At 44.4% G+C, this 10,762-nt stretch overlaps 1 pseudogene across 1 annotated transcript; it reads right to left on the reverse strand.

The window, feature by feature from the left end:
- Nucleotides 1-7,613: 7,613 nt before the first annotated feature.
- LOC311132438 (leukotriene B4 receptor 1-like) lies at nt 7,614-10,246 on the reverse strand (annotated as a pseudogene). The gene is made up of 2 exons: nt 10,125-10,246; nt 7,614-8,356 (listed from the first exon to the last, which is right to left on the reverse strand). The product of its transcript is annotated as a leukotriene B4 receptor 1-like (transcript).
- Nucleotides 10,247-10,762: the final 516 nt, after the last annotated feature.

Raw genomic sequence — 10,762 nt, forward strand, 5'->3', positions numbered from 1 at the left:
GTATGGTGGTTTCCGGTGGCATGTGGGAAATGGAGTCTTGTTAGTTTGAGGAAAACAAGATGGACGCCTGACTCCTGGACTGCACCACCTCCTGTGGCTTTTTGTTTCTTTGATTGTTTGTTAGTTCTATTTTAAATTGCAAGGTTTGTGAATGTTCCTGGTCCAGTGAGAAAGGCCACTACTGTAAAGGTTAAATTGTAAACCATGCCCAATTATTTATTAAATGTTGAAACTGGGGTATACTCTGCCTGCTCAACTCAGAACCAAAAGGACCTTTGACACACACATTTAGCTTTGGATAAAAGTGTCTGCTAAATGGCATATATATTTATATATACTGAAAAAATATATAAACGTAACATCTAAAGTGTTGGTCCCATGTTTCATGAGCTGAAATTAAAGATCTCAGACATTTTTCAATCGCACAAATAGCTTATTTCTCTCAAATTGTGTGTACAATTTTGTTTACATCCCTGTTAGTGAGCATTTCTGCTTTACCAAGATAATCCATCCACCTGACCGGTGTGGCATATCAAGAAGCTGATTAAACAGCATGATCATTACACAGGCGCACCTTGTGCTTGGGACAATAAAAGGCCACTCTAAAATGTGCAGTTTTGTCACACAACACAATGCCACAGATGTCTCAAGTTTTGAAGGAGCGTGCAATTGGCATGCTGACTGCAGGAATGTCCACCAGAGCTGTTGCCAGAGAATGTAATGTTTATTTCTCTACCATAAGCCGCCTCCAATGCCATTTTAAATCATTTGGCAGTACGTCTAACCGGCCTCACAACCGCAGACCATGTGTATCCACGCCAGGCCAGGAACTCCGGCTTCTTCACCTGCGGGATAGCTGATGAAACTGTGGGTTTGCACAACCAAAGAATTTCTGCACAAACTGTCAGAAACCGTCTCAGGGAAGCTCATCTGCATGCTCGTCATCCTTACCAGGGTCTTGACCTGACTGCAGTTCGGCGTCATAACTGACTTCAGTGGGTAAATGCTCACCTTCGATGGCCACTGACACGCTGGAGAAGTGTGCTTTTCATGGATGAATCCCGGTTTCAACTGTACGGGCAGATGGCAGACAGCAGTGTTTGGCGTTGTGTGGGTGAGCGTTTTGCTGATGTCAACATTGTGAACAGAGTGCCCCATGGTGGGGGTAGGGTTATGTTATAGGCAGGCATAAGCTACGGACAATGAACACAATTGCATTTTATCGATGGCAATTTGAATGCACAGAGATACTGTGATGAGATCCTGAGGCCCATTGTCGTGCCATACATCCGCCTCCATCACCTCATGTTTCAGCATGATAATGCATGGCCCCTTGTCACACGGTTCTGTACACAATTCCTGGAAGCTGAACATGTCCCAGTTCTTCCATGGCCTGCATACTCACCAGACATTTACATTTTACATTTTAGTCATTTAGCAGACGCTCTTATCCAGAGTGACTTACAGTTAGTTTTTTTTTCATACTGCCCCCCCGTGGGAAACGAACCCACAACCCTGGGGTTGCAAGCACCATGCTCTACCATCAGAGCTGCACAGGGCCCATCGAGCACATTTGGGATGCTCTGGATCAATGTGAATGGCAGCGTGTTCCAGTTCCCGCCAATATCCAGCAACTTCGCACAGCCATTGAAGAGGAGTGGGACAACATTCCACAGCCCACAATCAACAGCCTGATAAACTCTATGTGAAGGAGATGTGTCATGCTGTATGAGGCAAATGGTGGTCACACCAGATACTGACTAGTTTTCTAATCCACGCCCCTCCCTTTTTTTTTTTAAGGTATCTGTGACCAACAGATGCATGTCTGTATTCCCAGTCATGTGAAATCCATAGGTTAGGGCCTAATGAATTATTTAAATTGACTGATTTCCTTATTTGAACTGTAACTCAGTAAAATCTTTGAAATTGTTGTTTATATTTTTGTTCAGTGTATTTTACCATTCCAGTAGCAGCTGGGGGTGAGCAGCACAGACTAAAGGGAGATATGTTATTGACGTGTTATTGCTAGTGTTTCCCAGCATCACCAGAGCAGGCCTTCCTCCACAGAGGAACACTATTGGCTCCATGACCATCACCACCAAGAGATGATGTCATTCTCTATGGGCTTAACATCATATCTGACTCTACAGTCTCAGGTTCATCATTTGAATGAGAGAGAACATTTATAGTGCAGCTAAATGTTAGTTCTATTTGGTGGAAGGGGTTTCTTGCAGGTTTGCTTCAGATCTATAGATATCATGTAACGGCCCATAGTGTTTAAATGACTGAGTGTGAGGAGGCTTGTGTTTATTATGGGAGCACTGGTTGCACTGTCTGTCTATAGTCTTTTCACTGTATATTTACTGTACAAGATGGAGACCACAGTGGTGCTGTACCATACTGTAGTGGGGTAATATTTGATACAATACTCCTGTGGTCACAGCGTATAATGAATGGTAGGTTCCCAATGGGCACAGACATCAGTTCAACGTCTAGTTTTCAATTACATTTGGTTGAGTTGCCAACTAACTGTGAATTCAATGTGAAATCAACAACAAATGTTACCATGTCATTGTTTTTAGGTTAAAAGTTGGGTGAAAAAAAGACTAAATGCCCTTACGCTGATGACTTTTTGCAAATCCAATCAGATTTCCACGTTGATTCAACTTCATCACATAGATTTGTTTGGTTTAAATGACGTGGAAACATTGATTCAACCAGTTTTTCCCAGTGGGTTGAGTGTTTGTACAGCAGTACTCACTGACGCATGTCATTGTCTTCGCCCTGAGCACCTGCAGTAGGTCCCAGCTGCAGCAGTGCACTCTGACTGAGGGAGGTTTTTGTGCGGCTCTAAATCACTGTGTGAACACAGGACCACTGTGGTGACTCTGACAGTAGTAAACTCCTGTATCCTCAGCCTGGACTTCACTGATGGTCAGAGTGAAGTCAACACCATTTCCTCTCCCACTGCCACTGAACCTGGTGGAAACTCCAGTATCCCTTTCTGATGTGAGATAGATCAGGAGTTTAGGAGCTTCTCCAGACCTCTGATGGTACCAGGCTAGGTAATACCGTGAGCCAGAGTAATGACTAACTTTACTACTGGCGCTACAGTCAATAGAGACAGTTTGACCAGGCTGGACTGACTGAGCTGCAGACTGAGTCAATACATACTGACCCCAAGACCCTGCAGAGAAAAATAAGGAACATTTGACATATAGGATGGTAAAATATTTGGAAGATTTTAACCCTAATTCATCATTTACAACATGATGCTTGCATTCTGAAAATGTTCAAAATGTCTCTCACCTTGTGTGTAACAGATCAGAGTCCAGATGAAGATGGTGATCAAAGTCATGGTTGCCATGGGTTCTGTTTAAATGAAATACAGATCTCACATGAAGTGTTCAACATACAGGGCTATAAATACTCCCAGAGCACTGAAGCATGTGATGCCAATGCAAAGTCGCTCTCTATGTAAATGTTCCTCCTGGGCAAATAATTGCACTGTCATTAAGAAAAGTTCTGAAATCCACCTCCATGTGTTGTCTGAAACTCATTACAAAAATGTATTTCTACTGACATGTTCCTTCATTGTTGTATCAAGCTATTTTTATGGTTAGTTGATACAATATGATTAGATATATAAACATAGTACAAATCAGTTTTCATACTGTTGAAAGTTCAGTGGGGAACGGGGAACATGAATGTGTCCAATCAAGTTCCAGAGTGTACCAGTAGGGTGTATCAGTTAGAAATGATAGAACGGGTGGTTCTAATCCTGAATGGTTGGAGAGCCCTACTCTTACGCTGTACTTGATTGTTTTGTCACATAAACTGAAGTTAGGTGAACTATTAGAATTTTAGCAACCAGGAAATGGTGGCATGATTTCTGCGTAGTGCATCTTTAAATGTAATATTATTGTTAGATTGTTACAGTCAACTGGAATATATTTCCTCAGCATAGATTTATTTTAAACAGATCATTTAAGAATTGGTCATACATTCTGTGGAATTTTCTTTAAAATAATAATAATGAATAATGAAATGCAGTTGGATTCCTAGGATTTTATCCCATTACAAAAAGGGAGAAGTATGTGGAAATATTTTTCATTTTAAATAGTACAACTTTTGAAGACAGTTGAATGAATTTTCAGTCATATCATGTAGTTATAATATGCTTCAGTAGCTACTCAAAGGGAAGTGAAATTGTGACAGAAAGACTGAAGCTGTGTGTTAATTTACAGCTAAGATGTAAAACTGCTGCGTCATTATTACCGTATCAGTCTGGTGATTGATTGATAGCTCCCCTCTCTCTAATTTCCCACCTGTCAAGGGCTTCCCCTCAGACTGGAAGCTGAGCTGGAAGGTGGATAGGAGCAGTAGCAGCACCTGGGAGGTGACCGGGAGCCCTGGGGTCCTGGAGAAGGACGGCCACTACAGCTGGAGCAGCACCCTGACCCTTCCTGTCGACCAGTGGAGGAAGGTCAGCTCTGTGACCTGTGAGGCCACCCAGGGCTCCCAGTCTCCACTCTCTGAGACACTGAGGAGAGACCAGTGTTCTGACGAATGAGCTCCTTCTCTGACTCCACAGTTTTACTCTGTTCTGCACTCAGCGCCTCTTCGTCTTACTGATCCAGCACTACTAGTACCACAGGAGGTTGGTGGCACCTTCATTGGGGAGGACGGCTCATAGTTATGGCTGGAACGGAACAAATTGAATGGTATCAAACTCAAACACATGGTTTCCATGTGTTTCATACCATTCCATTCACTCCATTCCAGACATTATTATGAGCCGTCTTCCCCTCAGCAGCCTCCTATGACTAGCACACTTTTGCTGGGCTAGACCCTGTGTGGGAATCCTTACTCTAGAACAGGGCTTCCCAACCTTCTTCCTGGTGATCTACTGTCCTGTGGGTTTTCAGTCCAACCCTAATTTAACACACCTGATTCTACTTATTAGCTGCTCGACAAGACCTTAACTAGCTGAATCAGATATGCTAAATTAGGGTTGGACTGAACCTACAGGACAGTAGATCTCCAGGAAGGAGGGTTGGGGAGCCCTGCTCTAGAATATCTCTCTGATTCTGATGTCATAGATCTTCTTGGCTTTCATATCACATGTGATGCGCCTTATTGCTGTAATGCTGTTGGTTCTGACATGTTGAAATTATGAAGACATTCAATCTTTAAAATGGTTTGCCTGGATATCATTATTTAATACGTTTTACCATTGATATCTTTACAATTTGTTTAGTTTTCATAAGGAATGAAGAGCTCTGCCATGGAAAATGATTTTACTAATACATTTCAGTTAATTGACCTCGCTCAGTGAATGCTTGGCTGATTGGGACAAATATGGTACCAGTCAAAAGGATATCTACAGCACAGGAGGTTGGTGGAGACATGTGGCTCCCGAGTGGCGCAGCGGTCTAAGGCACTACATCTCAGAGGTGTCACTACAGACCCTGGTTTGATTCTAGGCTGTATCGCAATCCAGGCAGGATTGGGTGTCCCGTAGGGTGGCACACAATTGGCTCAGCATCGTCTGGGGTAGGCCGTCATTTGTTCTTAACTGACTTGCCTTGTTAAATATACATACAAAAATGCTCTAAACCCACTGGTCTTCATGATGTTACCAATACTGAAGTCATGTGCTATAAACTCACTGGTCTTCATAATGTTACTAATTCTGAAGCCATGTGCTCTAAACCCATTGGTCTTCGTGATGTTACTAATACTGAAGCCATGTGCTGTGAACTCTCTGGGGACAGGTGAACATCTGGCCCTGGTGCTGTTCTATTCTGGGAGCGTGGCAGTTCCCTGCCCATGCAAATCTGAGTTTCAACCCCACCACAGCTTACAATCTCACAGCCTCAAATCCTCTGGGACTGGGGCAGCTGTGTGTTTCACTAGAGAACTGAACATGGGCTGGGGAAGCAGATATTACACTGGACTTTGCATCATGTTCAAATGGGGACTTCACTCTAAGGTCTTTTTATGGTTTTGTATACAGCATGTAAACAACATTTGTTTGTGACAGATATGTATAATCATGATATCAAAGTAGTACTTCTTGAATTGAATCAATATGACTGTATTCACTCCTTCAGGGTTGGAGAGGTATAGAAGTTGAGTAAGTGATGAATAGTTGGGAAGTTGGGTTTGGACAGGGTCAACATTAATGATATTGTGTACTGAAATGGGTGCTTCTTACAATATGAAGATAAATCAAAACGCTTTAAAAAAATCTAAAGCTATTCTGAATTTTGTTCAACAAATCCTTCAAAATAAAGCATTTTCTACAGCTCTGTATCCTTAGTGGTCCCAGTGTGTTTACAGAGATTTCCTTTTTTGCAGAATACATTGAGAGATATGTACAGCATCACAGTCCATAGTCAAGTCTAACGAATTCCATTATTGTATTGTAGTGTCATATTTTGATGAAATGGTGTTTAGAATACTTTAGAATACAGGAGACTGTAGCTCTGCAGCTGTTGAGTCAGGGCAGTTCCTCTTTAGCTGAGGGAGGTTTTTGTACGACGCTTTAACACTGTGAAACCCGCTGTAACTCTGCTGACAGTAGTAATATCCAGCATCTTCAGCCTGGACTCCACTGATGGTCAGAGTGTAATGAGAACCAGATCCACTCCCACTGAAACGACCTGGAATCCCAGTCTGACGAGTTGAAGCAGAATAAACCAGGAGTTTAGGCGCCTCTCCGGGTTTCTGCAGGTACCAGTGGAGATAATTACTAATGCCTGAACTGGCTGTACAGCTGATGGAGACAGTCTCTCCTTGGCGAACAGACTGAGATTTAGCAGAATGGGTCAGAATTATGCCCGCTGATGATTCTGAAAGATAAACAAAAGTGAAGAAAGGCTGATTAGGAAGGTTATCACAACAAACATATTGTAAAGCATAGCCTACCCAGTAAAATAATTGTTTTACATTATATTTTATTCTCTGTCATGTTAAACTAACGAATGAAGTGTAACTCTGAAGCCAAACCCATAGTGAATCAAAGTTGGTCAAAGTGTCTCTCACCCTGAACAAGGAGCCCAAGTGTCCCCAGCAGTAGAATCAGTGACATCATCATTGTGCAGCGTGTCAGTGGCTCTGAAAGGGTTTGAACAGTCACTGATCAACACTGGGGTTTTAAAAGTATGTGGAGTAATGAGGCAGGACAGCTATGCAAATGTCCCATCTTTTACGCAAATACGCGCACGCACACACACACACACACACACACACACACACACACACACACACACACACACACACATGCTAACAAGGAGATAATAGAAAGTTAGCAGTTTCCAAAGGTAAAATCATAGACAAACCACACATTGTAACAACTATATCTTAAATGGGGCCTAGTTTGACTCGCCCACACACCAGTTGATGTCTCTCAACAGTGGTTTTCAGTCCCATGAGAAGGTAAATTCAACTCGAGTAGAATTGCTGCTTCTATATCCTTCAAATCTTCTCATGGTGGACAGTAGTGGAGCTCTGTCACTCTCCTCTGACCACGGTGTGTAATGGCAGTTTCGGTGATAAAGTGGGTGTTTTTCTTTACAGTGTTTTTCAATCAAGTATTTGGTACATCTTCACAACTCTGAGCACAGGAAGGGGAAGGGGTCCAGGCAGCTGTTCACAAACGTGAAGCTCCGGACGACACGCACTGCCACACTTCTGTGGCGCAGCAGCACTGCCAACGCCTCTGGCCGGGAAGCCCGCAGCACCATGCCGGCGATGTCCACCACGTTGACAATGTGCACAGTGATCCAGAGGATGAAGAAGGCGACCACCACACTGGTGACCAGCCACGTCAACTTGGCACTGCTGAACAGTGCCATCTGGTTCACCCGCCGGTGGAGGCAGCAGTAGGACGTGACCAGCACAGAGAACGGGACAACGAACCCTAAAAGGGTCTCCAAGACGAGGACAGCAACTCTTTCAGCCTCGGAGCCTGTGTGTGGCTCGCCATCGCCCATATTGTGAGTGGCAACGGCGGGGGCAGTCAGGGCACAGGCGAGCCCCCACAGGGCCAGGAGCAGCGCCGCCTCCCCCTTGCGCCCCAGCCTGTTCCACATCTGCGGGTAGAGCACCTGGAGGTAGCGCTGGACCCCGAGTAGAGTGACCGTTAGCACGTTAGCATACAGGCTGAGGTAGAGCAGGAAGGTGGCTAGCTTGCAGGCGGCACGGTCCAGAGTCCTTCTGTGCAGGAGAGTATAGATCCACATGGGCACCGTGGCCAGGCACAGGATGTCGGAGGATGCCAAGTTCAGCATGAGGCACAGGGTGAAGTTGGGGCGTCGGGACGAGCGGCGCAGGATGACCACCAGGACAGCTACAGTGGGGAGAACAAGTATTTGATACACTGCCGATTTTGCAGGTTTTCCTACTTACAAAGCATGTAGAGGTCTGTAATTTTTATCATAGGTACACTTCAACTGTGAGAGACGGAATCTAAAACAAAAATCCAGAAAATCACATTGTATGATTTTTAAGTAATTAATTTGCATTTTATTGCATGACATAAGTATTTGATCACCTACCAACCAGTAAGAATTCCGGCTCTCACACACCTGTTAGTTTTTCTTTAAGAAGCCCTCCTGTTCTCCACTCATTACCTGTATTAACTGCACCTGTTTGAACTCGTTACCTGTATAAAAGACACCTGTCCACACACTCAGTCAAACAGACTCCAACCTCTCCACAATGGCCAAGACCAGAGAGCTGTGTAAGGACATCAGGGATACAATTGTAGACCTGCACAAGGCTGGGATGGGCTACAGGACAATAGGCAAGCCGCTTGGTGAGAAGGCAACAACTGTTGGCGCAATTATTAGAAAATGGAAGAAATTCAAGATGACGGTCAATCACCCTCGGTCTGGGGCTCCATGCAAGATCTCACCTCTTGGGGCATCAATGATCATGAGAAAGGTGAGGGATCAGCCCAGAACTACACGGCAGGACCTGGTCAATGACCTGAAGAGAGCTGGGACCACAGTCTCAAAGAAAACCATTAGTAGCACACTACGCCGTCATGGATAAAAATCCTGCAGCGCACGCAAGGTCCCCCTGCTCAAGCCAGCGCATGTCCAGGCCCGTCTGAAGTTTGCCAATGACCATCTGGATGATCCAGAGGAGGAATGGGAGAAGGTCATGTGGTCTGATGAGACAAAAATATAGCTTTTTGGTCTAAACTCCACTCGCCGTGTTTGGAGGAAGAAGAAGGATGAGTACAACCCCAAGAACACCATCCCAACCGTGAAGTCCTCTGTAGCTCAGCTGGTAGAGCACGGCGCTTGTAACGCCAAGGTAGTGGGTTCGATCCCCGGGACCACCCATACACAAAAAATGTATGCACGCATGACTGTAAGTCGCTTTGGATAAAAGCGTCTGCTAAATGGCATATTATTATTATTATTATAAGCATGGAGGTGGAAACATCATTCCTTGGGGATGCTTTTCTGCAAAGTTGACAGGACGACTGCACCGTATTGAGGGGAGGATGGATGGGGCCATGTATCGCAAGATCTTGGCCAACAACCTCCTTCCCTCAGTAAGAGCATTGAAGATGGGTCGTGGCTGGGTCTTCCAGCATGACAACGACCCGAAACACACAGCCAGGGCAACTAAGGAGTGGCTCCGTAAGAAGCATCTCAAGGTCCTGGAGTGGCCTAGCCAGTCTCCAGACCTGAACCCAATAGAAAATCTTTGGAGGGAGCTGAAAGTCCGTATTGCCCAGCGACAGCCCCGAAACCTGAAGGATCTGGAGAAGGTCTGTATGGAGGAGTAGGCCAAAATCCCTGCTGCAGTGTGTGCAAACCTGGTCAAGACCTACAGGAAACGTATGATCTCTGTAATTGCAAACAAAGGTTTCTGTACCAAATATTAAGTTCTGCTTTTCTGATGTATCAAATACTTATGTCATGCAATAAAATACAAATTAATTACTTAAAAATCATACAATGTGATTTTCTGGATTTTTGTTTTAGATTCAGTCTCTCACAGTTGAAGTGTACCTATGATAAAAATTACAGACCTCTACATGCTTTGTAAGTAGGAAAACCTGCAAAATCGGCAGTGTATCAAATACTTGTTCTCCCCACTGTATGTTACCAGGGAGGCCCAGCGCACAGCATAGCCCCAGGACGATGCTCGAAATCAGGCGGCCCGAATCCGGGGAGGTGGAGTCCAAGCTAGAGGAGTTGGAGGAGTTGAGGTTCTCCATGGTCGGTGAAAGAATAAGAGATCTAAGAGCTATCTGGAAGACAGTAGATTTTAGACATCTAATTCTTTGTTTCTCGTTTTTTAAATACTCACAAGTTTGTTATCTACTCTTCACCTCTTGTCATAGAGTGATAATAAATAAACTGATGTGGGTTAACTGCCTCTGGTCAGCTTCCTCTTAATGAGCTGTGTGTGTGTGTGTGTGTGTGTGTGTGTGTGTGTGTGTGTGTGTGTGTGTGTGTGTGTGTGTGTGTGTGTGTGTGAGAGAGAGAGAGAGAGAGAGAAAGAGAGAGAGAGAGAGGGAGAGAGAGGGAGAGAGAGAGAGAGAAAGGTGATGGTGTTTGGGGTTAAGATACTTCAGATTTTGTCAATAAGGCTACAGCCAACCTGATTCTTACAAATAGACACACGATACCGAGAAGATAGTTAGTTTGAAGCAATAGGCAAAGCATGTACTGTATTTGTATTTATTATAGATCCCCATTAGCATCTGCCAAGGCAGCAGCTACTCTTCCTG

The sequence above is a fragment of the Coregonus lavaretus genome (assembly GCF_964263955.1).
Source record: "Coregonus lavaretus genome assembly, chromosome: 7".
Lineage (NCBI taxonomy): Eukaryota > Metazoa > Chordata > Actinopteri > Salmoniformes > Salmonidae > Coregonus > Coregonus lavaretus.